Source organism: Gopherus flavomarginatus (genome assembly GCF_025201925.1).
Source record: "Gopherus flavomarginatus isolate rGopFla2 chromosome 13 unlocalized genomic scaffold, rGopFla2.mat.asm SUPER_13_unloc_2, whole genome shotgun sequence".
In the NCBI taxonomy this organism is placed as follows: Eukaryota; Metazoa; Chordata; order Testudines; family Testudinidae; genus Gopherus; species Gopherus flavomarginatus.
In genome coordinates, this window is record NW_026114610.1 from 2,893,150 (window position 1) to 2,916,240 (window position 23,091).

The window sequence follows — 23,091 nt, forward strand, 5'->3', positions numbered from 1 at the left end:
AAACTAACCATCACATCTTGAATTTCAAACATTGAATGACTTGAGTAAAGTGTTCTTAAATGAGCTGCAGACCAACACTGCACAGTAATTATTCAGCAAGTTTTTGAGGAGAACTGCAATGTTAGAGAGAATCATGAACTGCTCAGAGACCATTAATGCAGAGAAGCAGCAAAATTCTTCAAACATATGACTGGTTATGACTTATTTACTCGGTCTTAAAAGAGAAGAAAAAGGACCTGAATCTCCTCCTTGTCAATAACCTCCTGCTCAGCCAATTAAGGTAGAGACTGAGGACAGGAGGCTGAGGGTTCTCACTAGAGGCCAAAGGACGGCCCAGGTCACTAGTGGGGCTCACTGCCCGAGCACTATTTCAGCTGCACATTTTTGGGTGGACCTCCCACAGTGGGAGCTACAGAGCACGGCCCCGCAACACACACACACACACACACCTCACTCTTGGTGTTGGGAGGGGAACAGGTGAAAGGATAAAAGAAGCTAGAGACAAAGAGAAAGGAAGAAGGGATGGATGGAGGAAAAGGTGAAACACAAAGGACAAACCCTAATGTCCCCAGTGATTCTAAGGGACAAAATCCCAGGTGCAGAATAAAATTCTGCATCCTTAAACTTGTATTTTCCATGCCTAGAATTCAACTGTCAACAGATGGATCAGACTGAACAGGGTTCAAAGCTCGAGGAGGCTCTTACCTTCTGAACAGGGATGGCTGTTTTCTAGTAAAATCAGGAAAAGGGAAGGAGAAAATTCAAAAGAGGTTCCTCCTGGCGCTCACATCCATGAACCCAAATACTCTCTTAGTCCTCAAAAAGAGACCCTGAGAAGGAGACTTGCTGAAGCAAAGCCACAGGGGTCTTTGAGGTGTCCCTGGTCCCTCGCCTCTGTCCTTCCTGCCTGATGTCAGCATCTCTCTGTGAGGTCACCGCCTCCCCACCACCTTTGAACAATAGCCTGAGGTCCTGCAAAAGGCCTTTGTGATGTCACTGCCACACCCCTCCCTTGCTGTGCTAATGTAGTGCCCCTGGCCAAGCACTTTGCAGGTTTGAGCTACTCCCTGTGGATCACTCCACTCAAGGAGCATTCATTCTAGGAAGCAAGCCGGCTAGACAGTAACATATCAGATGCTGCTCCCAACGCTACCCTCAGTTTTTCAGAAATTAGTCAACTTTATGGCCAGAAGAGTCCATTAGAGCATCTAATCTGACCCCCTGCATATCACAGGCCTCCTGTATGACACAATAGCTACTTTTGGGGCAAACACATTCCACAAAGGCATCTAGTTTTCTTTAAATGACATCAGGAGATGGCAAATCCACCACTTTCCTTGGTAGCTTGTTCCTGTGGTGAATCATCCTCGCTGTTGCATATATGTGTCTTATTTGTAATATGAATTTGTCTCTTTTCACCTTCCAGCCATTGGGTCTTGTTATGACTTTCTCTGCTAGACTAAATAGCCCTTTTATACCCAATCTTTTCTCTCCATTAAGGCCCTTCAACACTTCAATGAAGTCACCTTTCATTCTTCTTTTGATAAGCTAAACAGGTTGAGCTCATTCAATAGCTCACTAGAAGGCATTTTTCTCCAGCTCTCAGAGCATTTGTTGGCTCTTTGCTCATCAGAATCCTGAACCCCAACTGGATGTGGTTCTTGTTCTTCTGCACAACATAGCTCCTGGAGAAGTGGGATCTGCAAATGCACATTCATATGATACCTTTGCTTAATTGATGAAAACATAAACTAGACACTTAGAGGATTAAAACTGATTTCAGCTGATGGACTGGTTTACTATGTTTTTATGCATTTGGACAGTGAAATGTTGAATGTTTACATACATATCAAGCCCCCTCGTATAGTGGAGCTCCTGAACATAATGGAGAATGGAAATGAAAATGTTTTCCTTTTTTTAAAAAAAAGAAAGAAATTTATAAAAGAAAAGAACACTGGGGTTTGAACGGAGGGCCACATGAGCTACAATCAAACACTCTACCACTGACTTATAACCTCATGACAACAGGTGCATAGAATTGTGATCTCCAGGACTTTGAAGAACAAACCCTGCTTCATCGACATCCTTTACCATTCCCAGACCACAGATGGTTTTAAAAATGGGGTTTTATTAAACTTCTTAAATGTGGTAAACACCACAGCTTGCACACCCACCGATATAGCTTCTCCCACTGACATAGCTGCCACCTCTTGGGGAAGTGAATCAACTACACCCACAGGAAAACTCCCTCCCCTCAGCATAGAGCAGTGATTCTCAAACTATGTCAGGACCCCAAAGTGGGATGTGACCCTGTTTTAATGGGGTTGCCAGGGCTGGCATTAGACTTGTTGGTGCCTGGGGCTGAAGCCAAAAGTCTGAGTCCCACCACCCAGGGCTGAATCCCTCAAGCTCTGGTTTTCGCCCTCCCCCAACTGGGGCAGGGCTCAGGCTTTGTCTCCTCTGCCTCTGCTCAGTGTGGAGGGGCTTGGTCCCTCTTTCCAGGGCCATGTAGTAAGGTGTTTTTCAGCAGAAGGGGGTTGCAGTGAAAGGAAGTTTGAGAAACCCTGGCAAAGAGCCTCTGAATGTGTCTAGACTTGGCTCCCTGTGGCACCATGGGTTATCAGACACTGAAAATACAGCCATGCAGACACCACAAACCAACCTTGCCTAGCAGGCAAGAATCAAACCTCCACAGAGAGATGCCTGTTGTTTTTAAACCCATCTCCCTAAGCACTCAGCCACAACCACTTAACAAAGGGACTTTTCTACACTATGGTTCTGGTCTCACTGAAGGGTCATTTCCAATTGTTTGCTAGGACCATCATCAGGGAAAATGGTGCCCTGGGCAAAACTTGTACTTTGGCACTTCCCCATTGCCCCTGAATGATCCCCACTCCCCCTTTACTGCTAGCTCCTGCATGCCCAACCCTTGCACCTCATTCACCCCTAATCTTGCCCCCTCTTGTGCCCCCTTTGTCCTTAACTCCCCGTGCCTTCAGCCAGTGACCCTCTTCTGCAGCCCCTTCGCATGGTTCCAGTGCTGGGGGCCCTGCACTTGTTCTCCCTTTCCCTGGGCTTTGGCATCACTAGCCCTGCTTAGCAAGTAGTGTTCAGTGGTTCCCAAAATGTGGGGCATGATTCCTAGGGGGACACAGAGGAACATTCTTGGGGGCATCTCAGGGCCTGAGCCAGTCCCCATGGAGGAAGCACCATTCAGCCTCACTCTGTCCCAGCTCTTCCCCAACCCCACCCTTATCCTGGGGCTCTGGCTTCCCGCTTGGCCTTGACCCCCTTACCCGTCTGCACCTCTCTCTCCAGCAAGCAACAGCCCCACTCCCAGCCTCGGTTCTTGACCGCGGCTTCCAAGGGTCCAACGCCATGGATAAGAGGGCACAGTGTGAAATGTTTGGGGACCACTGGTTTAGGGTGATGTCCTCAATCACTTCTACAAAGTCCAATAAAAGCTATTCCTCACCCACCCACCCCTCCATCAGGACCGACTAGGTATGTTCTGCTGCCCTTCACTCATACAGGAAGGATAATAACATTTCATACCATTCAATCCTAAAGTGATTTGTAACCCACCACCAGCCAAAACTGGTCATTTTGGGAAAGCAGCCCCATGATGCTGTATACCTAGGCAGAGTAGGTGTATCTGTGCAAACACGGTCTGTTCCTGAAGTCTAGCTCCTCACTAGATGTGAGGGGGGAGCTCATTCAGCCCCCACTTCCGCTTAGTATTTAAAAACTCCTTATTGTCTCTCTCTCTCCTAGCCTTAGATTTCTCCTCCTGTCTCTTTCTTGATAGCTTAGATGATGTGGCCAAATGGTTAAGGTGATGGGCTACTAATCCATTGTTCTCTGCATGCATAGGTTTCAATCCCTTCCTTATCAGATGTGTTTAGTCTTCACTCTTCCTTTGTAGAAAACCATCTTCCCCCTTTGGTACAATGACAAATCAAACAATGTTGCTTCTCGCAAACAAAACCTACTCAGAACACTCTTCCTTTAAATAAAATGTCTAAATCCCAGTTTTCTTTAAAAAAAGATTATCTAGTGGTGTATTTCTTAGTTTTTATCTCAAAAGGTAACATCCTCATCATCTCCCCCAAACACCCTGGGACCTGCCCAAATTATTAAAATACCCTCAACCAGAGCAAGGCCAGAGCAGTGAACCAGAGCTAGTGTCTAGGCCAAGCTGTTCTGAAGGAGGCAACTCAAACATTTTCTCCCTGCTTCTCTTGGCAAGGTCTGACTGAGAAAACTAAATTCCCCAAACTGAAAATTTTCTGCTGAAAAACCAATACTAGTTTGTTTGGAGACTTTGATTTGAAAGTATTATTGTTATTATTCTCTTCTGATTTCTGAATCAGTTCAGTCTTTCTCCTCCAGGTGTGTTTCCAGCTGCTGAGTTGTGGATGAGAGAGGCCAAGTCATGATGTCTTGTGGATAAGGGAGAAGTGGTGGATGTGATATACCTAGACTTTAGTAAGGCATTTGATACGGTCTTGCATGATATTCTTATAGATAAACTAGGAAAGTACAGTTTAGATGGGCTACTATAAGGTGGGTGCATAACTGGCTCGATAACCATACTCAGAGAGTAGTTATTAATGGCTCCCAATCCTGCTGGAAAAGTATAACAAGTGGGGTTCCGCAGGGGTCTGTTTTGGGACCGGCTCTGTTCAATATCTTCATCAACGATTTAGATGTTGGCATAGAAAGTACGCTTATTAAGTTTGCGGACGATACCAAACTGGGAGGGATTGCAACTGCTTTGGAGGACAGGGTCAAAATTCAAAATGATCTGGACAAATTGGAGAAATGGTCTGAGGTAAACAGGATGAAGTTCAATAAAGATAAATGCAAAGTGCTCCACTTACAAAGGAATAATCAGTTTCACACATACAGAATGGGAAGAGACTGTCTAGGAAGGAGTATGGCAGAAAGAGATCTAGGGGTCATAGTGGACCACAAGCTTAATATGAGTCAACAGTGTGATACTGTTGCAAAAAAAGCAAATGTGATTCTGGGATGCATTAACAGATATGTTGTAAACAAGACACGAGAAGTCATTCTTCCGCTTTACTCTGCGCTGGTTAGGCTTCAACTGGAGTATTGTGTCCAGTTCTGGGCACCGCATTTCAAGAAAGATGTGGAGAAATTGGAGATGGTGCACAGAAGAGCAACAAGAATGATTAAAGGTTTTGAGAACATGACCTATGAAGGAAGGCTGAAGGAATTGGGTTTGTTTAGTTTGGAAAAGAGAAGACTGAGAGGGGACATGATAGCAGTTTTCAGGTATCTAAAAGGGTGTCATCAGGAGGAAGGAGAAAACTTGTTCACCTTAGCCTCCAATGATAGAACAAGAAGCAATGGGCTTAAACTGCAGCAAGGGAGAGTTAGGTTGGACATTAGGAAAAAGTTCCTAACTGTCAGGGTAGTTAAACACTGGAATAAATTGCCTAGGGAAGTTGTGGAATCTCCATCTCTGAAGACATTTAAGAGTAGGTTAGATAAATGTCTATTATGGATGGTCTAGACAGTATTTGGTCCTGTCATGAGGGCAGGGGACTGGACTCGATGACCTCTCGAGGTCCCTTCCAGTCCTAGAGTCTATGAGTCTATGTCTCTTCCCCTCTTTCATAGTTTTTTCTAACTTGATAGGAAGCTCCTTTGCTACGATGTGAGTCAAGCAGTGTCCATTGTCTCTGTGCTATCTCAGAGAAGCCTGCATTGTACAAGGTTCCTGGGATAGTCCTTGGGAGTGTGGATACCTTCAATGGGCCAGTAGCGAGTCTGGCTCCTCCTTTGTCGCACCTGAAAGGCTGGTGGTGGGCATTTCTCAACCTCATGACATATCTCAGTAACGCACGCAAAGCAAAACTTCATAACTTCTCAACCAATGCGAGCACACACAATCCAACAAGATATTAATGTTCAACAGATCAAGACTTTTGAAATGATACCTCACCAGGCAGACTTTGTACTAACCATGTCATCATTATATGAGAGTGGTGAATATGGGGCTTCCAGGTGCTGCTTTGAGCACAGCGTGCCACACCTGGGCTTCCATTGCAATGGGAACGTACCCTTAGAGTCCATCTCTCCTGGGATAAAGATGGCAGCATAGCTGGCCTGGGTCATCTGACTTGGGCTCATGGACATAAAGCTCAGAGGCTAAAAACTGTGGTGCAGATATTTGTGTTCACACTGAAGCCTGGGTTCAGAAACCCTCACCCCTTGTGGGGCCTCAGCAGTTGGGCTCAAGCCCATATGTCTGCACTGTAATTTTCTAGAGGTTTGGAGGCAGTTTAGCAAGTGGATATGGTAAAACCACATTGAGGGGACTGGACCACTGACCTATCAGCTCTTAACACCCAAACTTTCAGCAACTCTATTATCAGTGCCTGTGAGTGTAGTTTAAACCATAGGTCCATCTAGCTCTGAATCTTGTCTTCTGATAGTAGCCACTACCAGGTGCCCTAAAAGCCACTCCCCAAGGCACTACTGGGAGTTGAACCCAGGATCTCCTGTTTACAAAACAGGTACTTTAACCAACTAAGCCATGGTGCCTGCTCTGGCTTAAAGCACTGTGTTTGGCCACAGCTGACTCTCTGCCAATCCCCACTGGGCCCTGACAAGTGTTGCTAGTGTTTGGCTTCTGTAAAGCAGTGGAGAAGGTGAAGTTTTGCTCCCAAGGTGTGTGTGTGATTCTTTGGACAGGTTTACACTACAAAATTAGGTTGGTCTAATTACATTACTTAGGCTGGCAATGCAGTTCTATCAACCTAATCCCAGTGTAGATAGTGGCTCAGCTGTTAGAACTTTCTGGAGCTATGAAATGGGAGGGGCCCAGCCTCTGTAGCAGAAATGCAGGGCAGGAGAGTTCACGGCAGGCATTATGGGATACTGGTGGAGGCCAGTTATGGTGATATAATGACCAGCAGCATTTACACTGACAATTTGTCACTTTAAGTTTGCTGCAAAAAGCTCTTGGACTCTTGTCGAGGTGGTTTTATTTTGTCACCAAAACAGGGCAGTTTTGTCGCCAGACGTGGGCATTGCAGCGTGTACACCAGCCACAAGCTGCCAACTGAGGGAGCCTTGTGTGTTTTTCACACATCTGAGCAATATAATTATGCTGAAATACCTTTGTAGTGCAGACCTGGCCAAAGATTCACACACACACAACTTGCAAGGAAAACCTCACCTGCTCCTCTGCTTTGCAGAATCCAAACACATGCAAAGCTTATCAGGCCCCGGTAGGGATGGCAGAGAGTCAAAGGTGAGCAGACACTGTACTCTAGCTGTAGGAATGTGCCATGGCTTAGCTGGTTAAAGCCCATGTTTCGTAAAGAGGAGATCCTGGGTTCAACTCCCAGTGATACCTTGTTGAGTAATTCTTAGGGCACCTGGTATTGGCTACTGTCAAAGGATAAAACACAGAGCTAGAAGGACTTTTGGTCCAGCCTAGTATGGCTGTTGTCATGGTTTAAATTACACTCACAGGCATTGACAATAGAATTACTGAAAGTTTGGGAGTTAAGAGCTGATAGGTCAGTGTTCCAAGCTCCTTGCAGATGACCCCAACCCTATGGGACAGGGGCAGGTCTGGGCTCTCAGACCAAATGGCTCATTGTGGCTGCCAGAATCTGTGAGCAGCTCATTTAGTTTCCACTGAGGATTGAGTCCTGCTTCGTGCACTGTGTGTGAGAATGAAAATCCTAAACCGCCCTTTGAAATAATGAATGCAGCAGGACGTGTTATTGTCCCTTCCTCAAAGCAGACAGACCAATGGAGAAATGCCATTGAGTGCACGGTAATAATCCACTGCCATTTTACCTTTTTTGCTTGCTAAACTCCCTCCCAGCCTTGTGGGGTCCAGAGCCCGGTATTCAGCCTGAGCCAAGATGTCTACACTGCAAATTTACCACCCCACAGCCCAAGCCCTGGGAGCCTGAGCTTGCATGGGACAGCCCTGGGTGTTTCATTGCAGTGTGGACATAGCTTAGCATTATGTCTACACTGCCATTAACACACCCAAGTCACTATTCTCAAACACTGGGTCAGCTGATTGACGCTTGTGGGGCTTGTGCTGCAGGGTTATAAAATTACAGTGTAGACCCTTGGGCTTGAGCCCAGCCTCCGAGACCCCACGAGGGGTGAAGGTCTCTGAGTCTAGGCTCCAGTCTGAGCCCCAAGAATCCAAATCAGATTATCCAGGCCAGACAGGCCACAGGGATTTTGTCACAGTATAGATGCACTCTCAGGGTATGTCTACATTGCAACCTAAGCCCAGGGTTAGCAGAAGTCATGTCTGCAGCCCCAACACATAAACATAAAAAGACCCACTCCCAAATAAGATGGGCAGTGTCCTTCCTCCTACGGTTTGTAAGTCCAGCATCCAAAAGTCCTTTAACATGAGCCATCCCCTCTCTGCACCCTACTCACAGCTGTTGTCCTTAGTCAGTGAAAGCCCAGAGGTGCCTCTGTACAGTTCACCTACCATCCTGGGTGGAAAAGAGGGAAAATAAGAAGGCACCATACTCACTGTGCTGTCTAGGGACTCACTCATCCCTCCACACCCACTCTATCCTAAAGTTGGTCTAACATCTAAATTTTAGTATTAAGACCCAGCCCACTTGGCTTTGGAACCCCTGTCCACTGCATAGCAAGTGCTATTGAATTGAGAGTCAGTGCCTCAATCGGGGTCTGCCAAGTACAGTTGTGCTGCCCTCAATTCACACAACAAAGATAACAACCCTTTATTTCTCCTGCCCCAATAACAAGGAGACTGGGAATCCAACACCAGCCAAAAGTGATCATTTCGGCAAGCAATCCAACATATTTCCAACATACTGTAAAATCCACATGCAAACTCATACACGAAACCTTGCAAGAAAATCTTCCTGAGGGAGTCTGAAGCACCTGCTGCTGGAGGGAAGGAGGGAGCTGTGGGTTGGAATTGAGGGGCACTGGGAATAGGAGGGGGCTGTGGATTGGGACAGAGGAGAAGGGTGAAGAGGAGTAGGCTCTGGTTGGGAGTGAGGAGCAGTGTGCATAGGAGGGACTAAGGGTTGGGACTGAGGGGCACTGGGAAAAGAGGGGATATGGGTTTTGGCTGTAGAGCATCCTCGTTTGGGGATCCAGCAGTACAGGGGAAGGGAGCAGATGATTGTAATTCCTTAGGGATATTCTGTATCTTTGTATGTGTGTGTGCAGGGAAGGAACATTCTATATGCCAAGAGGCCTTTATTCTTCCAGGCTGCAAGGACAAAAGGGCTGTCAGGAAGTTGCCCCTTCAAACCCACACAGAAAAAGGCCCTTCTGAGGAAAGGGAAAATCCTGAAGAGAAAAAGGAACATCAAAGAGGACTCCAGAAAGACAGTCAAGAGCTTGGTGAGTAGTTTATCACCTGACTAGAGACTTGAACCCTCAGATTAAAAGTCTGATGCTTTGCCAACTGAGCTAGCCAGGCTCACAATAAACAAGGGCAACTTGGTTCAGAGGAAAAGCTAGTGAAGAAAACACGTGCAAGAAACAATAGGGGAAACCTGCTGCTCTCACTGGCCTGGTCAACACTACCAGTTTATATTGAATTTAGCAGCATTAAATCGCATTAACCCTGCACCCGTCCACACAACAAAGCCCTTTATATCGATATAAAGGGCTCTTAATACCGATATCTGTACTCCTCCTCGACGAGGGGAGTAGCCCTGAAATTTGTATTGCCATGTCGGATTAGAGTTAATGTGGCTGCAATTTGACGGTATTGGCCTCCGGGTACTATCCCACAGTGCACCATTGTGACCACTCTGGACAGCAATCTGAACTTGGATGCACTGACCAGGTAGACAGGAAAAGTCCCATGAACTTTTGAATTTCATTTCCTGTTTGCCCATCGTGGAGCGCCAATCAGCACAGGTGACGATGCAGTCCCAGAATCAAAAAAGAGCTCCAGCATGGACCGTATGGGAGATACTGAAGCTAAGGCTTTTTCTCAGCTCATTTCACCACCCTCTATCCTGCTGGGGTTGAGTTTATCGCACGTGTTACCCAAAATTGGGCTAGCTAGTAAGTGTAGGGAGGACCAATGACCCACCAGAGTTTGGCAGAAAGCAGCACATTTATTATACTGACAGCTAAGCTCAAAAGAAGAAGGAGGGGAGTGTCACACTCACACTTGCATACTCACGCTCCCAGGACAGGCACAGCACTGAACACGTCAGGATTCTGCAAGGTAAGTGTCCCACAGCGCAGCTATGGATGGTGCGATGAAGGTAAGTCTTCCTGAGGCACAGTGAAATACAACGCACAGAACCACTGGCCAGGCGGTCCGGGCAAAGGGCATTCACTGGAGGTACAAGCTTGTGAGTGCTCTTGTGAGCATATGGCCCCTTCTCCTTTTAAGGACCTGCACCTAATGGTCTGCAGCTAGAGATGACTTGGCTGCATCTGGTTGGTCACACTCCACCTTGGGCAGTGTCCATGCTCTGGGTGTGTGAGTGCTGCCTAATTAAAGTCCCAGATACCTTGTCTACCTGGAAGCTCTTCTGCTCTTCAACCAGAACATTCATCCCACGAGCAGTCCAGGAGGGAGCGAGAGGGAAAAAGCCACTTCACAGGCATTCAGAGAGGGAGAGGAGACAAAAGGGGGGGCAGGGGAAGTATAACAGACCTTCTGATCATAGAAATCACTGCTGCTCCTACAACAGCAGGGACAGGCCAGTAGGAGCTGGGAAAATTAAGCCCTCATGTTTCTGCCTGCTTTCAAACCAGACACCTTCTACATGTTAGGCAAACGTGATAACCACTACACTAGAGAAACTCTGTCACAGAATTTTGCCCCTCCCTTCATAAAAACATAAGAATGGCCATACTGGGTCAGACCAAAGGCCCATCCAACCCCACATCCTATCTGCCAACAGTGGCCAATGCCAGGTGCCCCAGAAGAACTGAACCTAACAGGTAATGATCAAGTGATCTCTCTCCTGCCATCCATCACCACCCCCTGACAAACAGAGGCTAGGGATACCATTCCTTACCCATCCTGGCTAATAGCCATTCATGGACTTAACCTCCATTAATTTATCTACAAAAAGAAGGAAGAGTACTTGTGGCACCTTAGAAAATGAACACATTTATTTGAGCATAAGTTTTCCTGGGCTAAAACCCACTTCATTGGATGCATGCAGTGTAAAATACAGTAGGAAGGGATATAAATATATAAATATATATACACACACACACACAGAGAACATGAAAAAATGGGTTTTGCCATACACACTATAAAGAGAGGGATCAGTTAAGGTGAACTACTATCAGCAGGAGAAAAAATCCGTTTTGCAGTGATAGGATGGTCCATTTCCAACAGTTGACAAGAAGGTGTGAGTAACAGTAGGGGGCAAATAAACATGGGGAAATAGTTTTACTTTGTGTAATGACCCATCCACTCCCACTCTTTATTCAAGCCTAATTTAATGGTGTCCAGTTTGCAAATTAATTCCAATTCAGCAGTCTCTTGTTGGAGTCTGTTTTTGAAGTTTTTTTGTTGTAATATTGCGACTTTTAGGTTTGTAATCGAGTGACCAGGGAAATTGAAATGTTCTCTGACTGGCTTTTGAATGTTATAATTCTTGACATCTGATTTGTGTCCATTTATTCTTTTATGCAGAGACTGTCTGCTCTGGCCAATGAAGGAAGGGGCTGGATTCAATGGTTCCTTCCAGTGCTAGGAGATAGGGTACATCCATTATCTTTTTTTTTTAATTACTGCACATCAGACCCATGACTTCCACCCAGCAGTTCTTGGGGCCATGGGACAGAACTGAGTTTCACTGGCAGCAGAGAGGGAGAATGGTTGGGACTGAGCTGTCTGGAGAATATTTTAATCCTTATTTAATTTTCAGAGGATTAAATCAATGCAGCTTCCACTTCTCCGTCTTTCCCAAGGAAATAACGTTTCAATGTGAAGTACTCAAACCTTTTAACAATAAGAAGTGAAATGAAATGGCCACATGATGGCAACAGAATCTAATAAATTTGTTAGTCTCTAGGGTGCCACACCTACTCCTGTTCTTTTTGAGGAAACAGACTAACTCAGCTGCTCCTCTGAAACGTAAGAGATGAGAAGCCATGTTCTTGTTCAATGAGCATTGAAGCTGAAAAGGGAGATGTTTTTTCTTTGACTTCTAGGCCCCCACCTCTAATCCACTACACACCCCTTTCCTCCCACAGCCAGGAATAGAACCCCACAGTCATGCTAGCAGCACTCTCTGACCCTGCTCCCTGCGATGAAAAAGAAGCTCTGAGACCCCTGTGCTGTCCCATCACCTCCTGGCTTGAACTGCCCTTGAAACCTAATGGAGTTTCCTTGGGCAGTTTTGACTCACTCCCGGAAAGGGTGCACTTTTAGGAGCAGGTTCCAAATAGTGCAATTAACCAGCCAGAAGGGGCAGCAGATGTCAGTGTAGGAGCCATTGAAATAACTCTGCACTTACTAAGTCTACGTCCAGACTACCCGCCGTATCGGCGGGTTAAAATCGATTGCTCGGGGATCGATATATCGCGTCTCATCTAGACGCGATATATCGATCCCCGAGCGCGCTTATATTGATTCCGGAACTCCATCAACCCCAACGGAGTTGTGGAATCGACAGGGAGAGCCGCGAACATCGATCCCGCATGGTGAGGATGGGTGAGTAATCCGATCTTAGATATTCGACTTCAGCTACGTTATTCACGTAGCTGAAATTGCGTATCTAAGATCGATTTCCCCCCGTAGTGTGGACCAGCCCTTAGATGCAGACATAACAAGCTCTATGGCTGGTAAACTTACAGAGACTCTGCTCCTGCTCATGAACTAGCAGCCCATGACCTGTAAACAGCTGCCATTTGAATGCATCTGAAAGTTACAAGGAACAATGACCTGTGTTACAGGAAGGTTAACATTTGTTAGAGCCCCAAATGATTCTGTGCGCACAAAGAGAGGTTTGAATGTGTCACAGGGAGTTTGGTAAATCTTGGTTATTTTATTTTTGTAACAGGCTCCTATTCATCTCCAGTAGAGTTTTCAGTCCCCATGGCAACTTATTTACCAAATGTAATAGAAACTAGTCCATTCCTCCCAAGTGGATGTGGTTCTTGTTCTTCTGCACATTGCAGCCCATGGACATGCAAATGTGTCTTCATTTAATTGATGAAAACAAACCTAGACAGTTAGAGGATTGGAAGTGATTTCAGCTGGGGGACATGTTTGCTAAGTTTTTACACACTTGTACAGGAAAGCATTGAGTGTGTCTATTCATTTCAGGGACCCCTATGTAGTGGAGCTCCTGAACATACTGGAAACAGAATTATTTTTAATTGAAAGAGCAGGTTTGTAAAGGAGCACTTGGATTTGAACCAAGGATCACTTGATCTGCAGTCAAACACTCTACTACTGAGCTATACCCCCATGCCATTTACAAAGGCAAGTCAGTGATCTTAAGGATTTTGAAGGACAGGCTCTGCCTCAGACAGCTCCTTTTCTATTCCCAGACCACAGGGGTTTTAAAAATGGGGTTTGATTAAACTTTATATATACATGTAGACACCACAGCTTGCACATACACCAGCATAGCTTCCCCCAGTGACATAGCTACCACCTCTCGGGGAGATGGGTTAACTACACTGACAGGACAGCTCTCTCCCCTTCACTTAGAGCATCTTCATTATTTATAAATAGGTGGGAAATAACCTCCTGAATGGACAGGAACCAATTTATCAAATATTGCTGTGTCTGCATTCAATATGGGGAACTGGTCAAATTGGGCTAGGTTAGTAGGAGCATTGCAAGCAGATGGAGGGAAGTGATTATTCCCCTCCATTCAGCACTGGTGAGGCCACATCTGGAGCATTGCGTCCAGTTTTCGCGCCCCCCCCCCATACAGAAACAAATTGGAGAGAGTCTAGGGGAGGGCAACAAAAATGATTAGGGGACAGAGGAGTTACAAGAAGAGGCTGAGGGCAGGGCCGCCCAGAGGGGTGGCAGGTGGGGCAATTTGCCCCAGGCTCTGCAGGGGCCCCCATGAGAATATAGTATTCTATAGTATTGCAACTATTTTTTATGTAAGGGGTCCCTGAAATTGTATTTCCCCAGGCCCCCTGAATCCTCTGGGCAGCCCTGCCCAGACCAAGGTGCTGTCCCCCCACTCCACCCCCTTCACTCATTCTCCTCCCTCTGAGGCTCCACCTGTGTTCTGCCCTCACTCCCATTTGGCCACTGTCATAAGCAGATTGTTAAGGGTTAATGTCTCTTGTACCTGTAAAGGGTTAACAAACAGTGACCTGCAACACCTGACCAGAGGACCAATCAGGAGACAAAATACTTTCAAATCTGAGTGGAGGGAAGTTTGGGTGTGAGTTCTTTGTTCTTGGGTTCTTCTCTCGGAGGGTCTGAGAGAGACCAGACATTACAACAGGCTCTCTAAGTTTCTTTTCATATAGTAAGTAAAAACAGGCAGTTTAGGTTTTTGATTGTTTTTACTCTATTTGCAATTGTGGATCTGGCTGGTTAACTTCTATATGTGTAGTTGCTGGGAATATTCTGATTTGTATTGGTACTGGGGGGAAAGCCTCTTTCTGGTGTCTGTAAGCTATAGGACCCTGTAATATTTACATCTTGAAGTTACAGAGATAAATCTTTACTTTTTCCTTCCTTTTATTAAAAGATTTCTTTTTTTTTTTGAGAACCTGATTGATATTTTCTTCTTTGTTTCCCTTGTGTTATTCCAGTGGATTGGGATACTCACAAGGACGGGGGTGGGGGGAAGATAGAATCTCTCTTTGTTTTCCTCGAATCTGTTTGCCTCTTGGTGGAAGGGAAGGGAGATGCTTCTCTGTATGGTGATTTAGAGGTTAGATCAGTATCTCAGGATAGCCCAGGGAGGGAACTCCTGAGAGGAGGAAAAGTGGGGGCAATGGTTTATTTCTCCTTGTTTTAAGAACCCAAGGGATCTGGGTTCTTGGGGTCCCCAGGGAAGGTTGGGGAGGTCAGAGTGCCCCAAAACGCTATATTTTTGGGTGGTGGCAGTGCTATCAGACCTAAGCTGGTAATTAAGCTTAGAGGATTCAGGTGCTAGTATCTCATTTTCTGAACCCTAAGGTTCAGATCTGAGAAGGAATGCTATGATAGCCACTTCCCACACCTGCTCTTCCTCTTTGGCTGAGGCCTGCTGGTCCACCTTTCGCTCACTCCTCTCCTCCCCCAAGGCCTCCTCAAGCCTCTCCACCCTCTACCCCAAGGTCTGCCTGTTGCCCACACCTCTCTGCCCCCTCCCCTGAGACTCACCCTGCCCATTGCCCACACCTCTCTGCCCCCTCCCCTGAGACCCACACTGCCCACACCTCTCTGCCCCTCCCCCGAGACTCACCTTGCCAACCACCCACACATCTCTGCCCCTCCCCTGAGACCTGCCCTGCCTACTGCTCGTATCTCTCTGCCCCCTCCCCTGAGACCTGCCCTGCCCACTGCTTATACCTTTCTGACCCCTCCCATGAGACCTGCCCTGCCCACTGCTTATACCTCTCTGACCCCTCCCATGAGACCCACCCTGGCCATCACTCACACCTCTCTGCCCCCTCCTCTAAGACTAGCCCAGCCCACCACTTGCACCTCTCTGACCCTCCCCTGAGACCTGCCCTGCCCACTGCTTGTACCTCTCTGACCCCTCCCCTGAGGCCGGCCCTGCCCACCACCCACACCTCTCTGCCCCTCCCCTGAGACCCACCCTGTCCACCTCTTTCTTTGGTCATCTGTTGTTATTCCTTGAAACATCAAGGATGGAATAAAAAGCTGAGTTTACTCCAGGGTGAGGAAAGAAAGGAGCCACCAACCCCCTGGCAAAGCCCTGGGGATATGACGGGAAGGGGACTGTCTGAATGATCAAGGCAGGAAATGGACAAGCTACAGCAACGTCATTAACCACGAACACACTCTCCTCATGCTCCAGCCAGAAGGGAAAGGAGCAGGAATTCTTGCTGTTCAGCCATGGACACACTTACACAACGGCACAGCAGTGTGTGCGTTGTGGAAGCTGGTCTGAGGAAACCACTGGAATTGATCACTCAGTGAGAGCAGAACTAGAGCGCAGTGCGAGCTGCATATCAAGCAAGTGGTTAAGGCGATGGACTAGAAATCCATCGTGGTCTCCCTGTGCAGATTCAAGTCCTGCCAACTACAGAGGAAGTTGTGGTCCTTCAATATCAATGGAGCTGGGTCTTGTCTCACTCTCAAGCTATATCTACATGAAAGAGTAATGTGGCTTTAGTTAAAATGTTTTAATTGAACAGCTGTTGCATGTCCATCCTGTGTCACCAGAGCACATCCATGCTAGCATCTCTTGGATGGCCACAGAGAGTAGTGCATTGTGGTAGCTATCCCACTGTGCAACGGGCTGCAGGGTGCTTTGGGAAGGGTTTGCAATGCCTCACGGGCTGGTACAGTATCACATGAAACAGTTTTCTATCCCATTGTTCCATGGGCATCCTACTAGATTGCCAGCTGCTTTTCAACTGCAATGTGCGTGGTGGGGTAGAGATCATGTGTGTGTTGCGGAAGAGTGAGTGTGTCGGCACACTGTCTCTAAGTTCAGACAGCTGCTGGAAGCAACCAGTCCTGAGGCAGGGGACAGCCCCGACATCAGCCCCCCTTCTCTCACTGGCTCAGCTCAGCACAGCACAGCACTCTATGTCACACACACACACATACACGTACACACTGCTGCCTGCTTAGCTCTGTATCAGGGGTGCTGGAACAGGGGGGTTAGAGGGCCATGGCCCCACCACTCTTTATTGGCTGTTAGGATAAATGATGTGGGGGGGAAGGGTGCAGTCTTGGGGAAGAGGCGTTCTGTGGGTGTGGCCTCGAGGGGAGAGGTACTGTAAGTGGGAGTCCTTAAGGAAGGGGTGTCATGGGGGTGCCACAGTTCAGATAACAGTGCCCCCCCCCACTGTAAGGAAGCTTCTGCCGCCCCTCCTTTGTGTTCGCAGAGCGGGAGACAGCAGCATCCACGGCAGTGATTTGCTCCATGGGGCTCTGGCAGGGGGGCTTGGGAGGTGATTTAAAGGGCCCGGGGCTCCGACCGCAGCAGGGAGCCATGGACCCTTTAAATCACCAGCCTGGGGAAGACAGGCCGGGCTGGCACAGCGTACTGGCTCTTGCCAGTACCCCATACCGTAACATACCGGCTTACTTTCACCTCCGGAAGGTCCTCACGTGGGTCAATAACTGGTTAAAAGATAGGAAACAAAGGGTAGGACTAAATGGTCAGTTTTCAGGATGGAAACAGGTATCTGGTGGTGTCTCTACTGGGACCAGGACTAGTCAACATATTAATAAATGATCTGCTGAACAGTGAGGTGACAAAATTTGCAGATGATCCAAAACTACTGACTTGCTTCCTAGAATGAACGCTCCTTGAGTGGGGTGATCCACAGGGAGTAGCTCAAACCTCCAAAGTGCCTGGCCAGGGGCAGGACATTAGCACAGCAAGGGAGGGGTGTGGCAGTGACATCACAAAAGCCTTTTGCAGGACCTCGGACTATTGGTCAAAGGTGGTAGGGAGGTGGTGACCTCACAAAGACATGCTGACATCAGCCAGGCAGGCCAGGAGCAAGAGGCCAGGGAAACCTCAAAGACCTCTGTGGCTTTGCTTCAGCAAGTCTCCTTCTCCAGGTCTCTCTTTGAGGACTGAGAGAGTATTCGGGTTCACGTACTTGAGCACCAGGAGGAACCTCTTTCAAGTTTTCTCCTTCCCTTTGCCTGATTTTACTAGAAAACAGCCATCCCTGTTTAGAAGGTAAGAGCCTCCTCATGGTTTGAAACCTGTTCAGTCTGATACATTTGGTGACAGTTTAATTCTAGGCATGGAAAACACGAGCTTACAGAGGCTGAATTTTATTCTACACCTGAGATTTTGTCCTTTAGAATCACTGGGGACATTAGGGTTTGTCCTTTTTGTTTCACCTTTTCCTCCATCCATCCCTCCCTCCTTTCTCTTTGTCTCTTGCTTCTTTTGTCCTTTCACCTGTTCCCCTCCCAACACCAAGAGTGAGGTGTTTGTGTGTGTGTGTGCGTGCGTGTGTGCGTGTGTGTGTTGCGGGGGAGTGCTCTGTAGCTCCCACTCTGGGAGGTCCACCCAAAAATGTGCGGCTGAGATAGTGCTCGGGCAGCGATCCCCACCAGTGACCTGAGAGATCCTTTGGGCTCTCTGGTAAGAACCCTCAGCCTCCCTTCCTCAGTCTCTACCCTGATTGGCTGAGCAGGGGGTTATTGACAAGGAGGAGACTCAGGTCCTTTTTCTTCTCTTTTAAGACCAAGTAAATAACTCATAACCAGTCATATGTTTGAAGAATTTTGCTGCTTCTCTGCATTAATGGTCTCTGAGCAATTCGTGATTCTCTCTAACATTGCAGTTCTCCTCAGATACTTGCTGAATAATTACTGTGCACTGTTGTTGGTCTCGAGCTCTTGTGAGAGCACTTTACTCAGGTCATTCCATGTATGAAATTCAAGATCTGATGGTTAGTTTCAAAATCAGGGCTCTTGAGTCCTTTTCCCTACTCTGCCACTGACTGGCTGTGTGACCTAAGACAAGTCAATTCTCCTTTCTCAGCCTTAGCTTCTCCCTCTTTCAAGTAGGGATAATAATGATCCGGTCTTACGTACCTCAACACACACACTGTCTCTCCCCACACACAAACAGTCTCCACACTGCAGTTGAAAGGCAGCTGGCAATCTAGTGGATGCCCGTGGAACAATGGGGTAGAGAAACCTGCATCACTGAAAGTACAGCCATGAAGACACCACACACCAGCCTTTCCTAGCTGGCAAAAATCAAACCTCCACAGAAAGAGCCCTATGATGTCATACCCCAGCTCCCTAAGCCCTCAGCGACAACCATTTAACACAGGGGCCTTTCTACACTCTGGTTCTGTTCTCAGTGAAGGATCATTTCCAACTGTTTGCTCAGACCAGCTTCCCCAGCACACTCACTGCTGTGCAGCTCTGTACATGTGGCCATGGCTGAACCGCAAGAAATCCTGCCCATTTCCCTACTGGCTGGATCATGGTTAGAGCGTGTTTGTGGTTAATGATGTCGCTGTAGATTGTTCGTTTACTGCCTTGGGAATTCAGACAGTCCCTTTCCCAACATATCTCCAGCACATCAGTCCCTGGCTGGGTCTCCTAGGTAGTGGAAAACATCCCTTGTTTGGTGCTGCTAAGGGGAACGTGCAGAGCTGAGATGTCCCTCTGCTTGGATCAAAGGGGGATGTTAGATGGAATTTATCACACAACGCTCCCTGCTCCCCAGAGCCCCACGGGGAGAATCCAGAGAAGGGGGAGTCATTTCTCCCCTGCACTCCCAGAAGAGCTGCTAGGACTCCTTCCTGCCAGCTACTCACCCCTGGATTCCTCCTCAGCTCCTGGGATCTTTCTTCTCCAAAGGCTCCAGAGGCCTGGGGTAGGGAGGGCGTCACTGCACAGTCTGAAACACAAGGGAGGTTTCTGGAATTGAAGGAAGGAGCAGAAAATGGAGAGGAAAGAAACAGAGAGAAAACGCCTCATCTCTCTCCCCTCCCCCTCCCAGCAAGAAATGTTCTCAAGGATCAGCAATAGGGGAAATGGTGCCCTGGGCAAAACTTGTACTTTAACACTTCCCCATTGCCCCTGGACGATCCCCCTCCCCCTTTCCCCCCAGCTCCTGCACTCCCAATCCTTGCACCTCCTTCACCCCTATCTCCTGCCCCCTCCTGTGCCCTAACCCCTACACTGTATCCACTTTGCCCGTAAGTCCCACACTCCCTTCCTGTGCTAACAGCCACTGCCCCCTGCTGCATCCCCTACACCCCTAACCCCTGCACCCCCTCCTGCACCCACATGGGGACAGTGACCTGTGTGCATGGAGCAGCTCGCGTTGCTGCCCGCTCCTCCCTGGAAGGTTGCTCCTCCGGGCACCCCTAGGAGCTGCGGGGGTGGGGTGCGGGGGTAAGAAGCAACATCACCTGAGTTCCCTGCATCCAGGTCACTTTCCTCAGCCAGGCTGCATAAGGGGAGGGCAGAGAGCAGCAGCTTCTGATGCTCCCCTCACAGCACAGCCCAGGTGGGGAAAGTGACCAGGACGCATGGAGCACATAGTGTTGCTCCTCTCTCCCCCCAACCCTCTATGGGGCCATAGAGGAACACTGGGGCAGGGGAGAGCAGTGAGCACCTTTGCACTGGCACACAGTGCCCTTTGACCCCCTGGAGCCCTGGGCAGCTGCCGGGGGACCCCACCCCTAAGGCCAGCCAGGCTCCCCAGCACAAACAAGAACACAGAGAGACTGGCCACACACTGAGCAGCGGTAGCCTGGGCAGCACATAATGGAGGCTCGGGCGGGCTCAGCCTCCCCAAACCTTGTGTCACCAAGGGGCAGTGGAGCCCATGACTAGGGGCCCTGGAGAAATTAGGTCCCCCTGGAAAAGTCTCCCCCATGTCAGCCCCAGGGCTGGAGGAGCTCTCACTCCGTGCTATGGCCCGGGGGCTGCAGGAGGGGCACAGAGCTTCTCTGGTCTTGGGGCCACAGCGGGGCAGGGGTAAAGGAGTGACAGGGTGGGGCTAGTGAGGGAAGGGGTGGAACAGATGTGACATAGTAGATGGGGCTGTGGGTGGAAGGTTTAGCAGGGGGCAGAGCCACAGACAGAAGTGAGGGGGCCTAGTTCCAGTGCTGGGGGCCCTGCACTTGTTCTCCCTTTCCCTGGGCTTTGGCATCACTAGCCCCTGCTTAACGTGTAGGGTTCAGTGGTCCCCAAAATGTGGGGCATGACTCCTAGGGGAACAAAGAGGAAGATTCATAGGGGCACCTCAGGGGCTGAGCCAGCCCCCATGGAGGGAGCACCAGTCAGCCCAACTCTGTCCCAGCTCTTTTCCAACCCCACCCTCAGCCTGGGCCCCTGACTGCCAGCTCGGCCTCGACCCACTTGCCCCTGTCTGCACCCCTTTCTTCAGCAAGCAACACCCCACTCCCAGCCCCAGTTTTCAAGTGTGGCTCCGAGGGCCCACAGCCATGGATAAGAGGGCACAGTGTGAAATGTTTGGGGACCACTGCTTTAGGGTGACGTTCTGAATCACTTCTATGCAGTCCAATAAATGCTATTCCTCACCCATCAGGACTGACTAAGTATGTTCTGCTGCCCTTCACTCATGCAGGAAGGATAATAACATTTCGTACCACTCAGTGCTAAAGTGATTTGTAACCCGCCACCAGCTAAAACTGGTCATTTTGGGGAAGCGGCTCCATGATGCTGCATACCTAGGCAGAGTAGGTGTGTCTATGCAAACATGGTCTGTTCCTGAAGCCTTTCCCACAGCTGGTCAGTACGTGTGAGGGGGGAGCTCATTCAGCCCCTGCTTCCGCTTAGTATTTAAGAACACCTTAGTGTCCCTGTCTCTGCTGACCTTAGATTTCTCGTCCTGTCCATTTCCTGACAACTCAGATGAGGTGGCCGAGTGGTTAAGGCGATGGACTGCTAATCCATTGTGCTTTGCATGCATGGGTTTGAATCCCATCCTCATCGGATGCATTTAGTCTTCACTCTTCCTTTGTAGACAACCATCTCCCCTTTGGTACAATGACAGATCAAACAATGTTGCTTCTTGCAAACAAAACCCTGCTCAGAAACTCCCTTGCTTTAAATAAAATGTCTAAGTCTCAGATTTCTAAAAAAAAATTCTCTAGTCCTGTATGTCTTTGTTTTATCTCAAAAGGTAACAGCCTCATAATCTCCCCCAAACACCCTGAGAACTCCCCAAATTATTAAAATACCCCAGTTCTCAGCAAAGCCATGACAGTGACCCAAAGCTAGAGTGTCTAGGCTAAGCTGTTCTGAAGGAGGCAACTCAAACATTTTCTCCCTGCTTCCCTTGGCAAGGTCTGACTGCGAAAACAAAATTCCCCAAACTGAAAATTTTCGGCTGAAAAACCAGTACTAGCTATTTGGGGACTTTGGTTTGAATGTATTATTATTATTCTCTTCTGATTTATGAATCAGTTTTGTCATCCAGGTGTGTTTCCAGCTGTTGATTTGTGGGGGAGAGATGCCAAGTCATGATGTCTCTTCCCCCCTTTCATAGTTTCTTCCAACTTTCTAGAAAGCTCCTTTGCTATGATGTGAGTCAAGCAATGTCCATTGTTGCTGTGTTATCTCGGCGAAGTCTGCATTGTACACGGTTCCTGGGATAGTCCTTGGGACTGTAGCCACCTTTAATAGGCCAGCAGTGAGTCTGGCTCTTCCCTTGTCGCACCTGATAGGCTGGTAGGGGGCATTTCCCAACTTCATAACATATTTCTGTAATGCACACAGAGCAAACTTCATAACTACCAAACCAATGTGAGCACATAGAATGCAAGAAGACATTAAGGTTCAACAGATGAACAGTTCAAGATTTTTAAAATGATACCTCACCAGGCAGACTTTGTTCAAAACGTATCATCACTATATGAGAGTGGTGAATATGGGGCCTCCAGAGTCCTGCTTTAAGCACAGGGTGCCACACCTGGGCTTCCATTGCAATGGGAACGTACCCATAGAATCCATCTCTCCGGGATAAAGATGGCAGCATGGCTGGCCTAGGTCATCTGACTTGGGCTCATGTAGCTAGAACTGAGAGGCTAAAAACTGTGGTGCAGATATTTGTGTTCACACTGAAGCCTGGGTTCAGAAACCCTCACCCCTTGTGGGGTCTCAGAGGTTGGCTTTGAGTCCATATGTCTGCACTGTAATTTTATAGTCTTGCAGTCCAAGTCCCATAACCCTGAGTCGGCTGACCTGGGCTTTGAGACAGGTGACCTGGGTGTTTTAATCATAGTGTAGACATAACATTAGGATAGGTCTAGGAGCCCAGAAGCCTGGGAAGGAGTTTAGCAAGTGGAAATGGTAAAACCGCAGGGAAGTATTACCCTGGACTCATGGCAGTTCTCCATTGGTCTGTCTGCTTTTGAGGCAGGGATAATAACTGCCAGTGGTGCCCTGTTGAGTGGCTTTTGGGGTACCTGCTCTTGGCTGTT

At 48.1% G+C, this 23,091-nt stretch overlaps 1 long non-coding RNA gene and 3 other non-coding genes across 4 annotated transcripts in view; 2 read left to right on the forward strand and 2 right to left on the reverse strand.

The window, feature by feature from the left end:
• Nucleotides 1–353: 353 nt before the first annotated feature.
• Nucleotides 354–23,091, forward strand: part of LOC127041354 (uncharacterized) — a 116,803-nt gene continuing 94,065 nt past the window's right edge. The window contains exon 1 of the long non-coding RNA XR_007771638.1: nt 354–931. This is a non-coding gene — a long non-coding RNA (uncharacterized LOC127041354). The remainder of the gene's footprint in view (nt 932–23,091) is intronic.
• Nucleotides 6,503–6,576, reverse strand: TRNAT-UGU (transfer RNA threonine (anticodon UGU)). The gene has a single exon. It is a non-coding gene; the product is annotated as a tRNA-Thr (tRNA).
• On the reverse strand, nt 13,388–13,459 carry TRNAC-GCA (transfer RNA cysteine (anticodon GCA)). The gene has a single exon. It is a non-coding gene; the product is annotated as a tRNA-Cys (tRNA).
• TRNAS-GCU (transfer RNA serine (anticodon GCU)) lies at nt 21,520–21,601 on the forward strand. The gene has a single exon. It is a non-coding gene; the product is annotated as a tRNA-Ser (tRNA).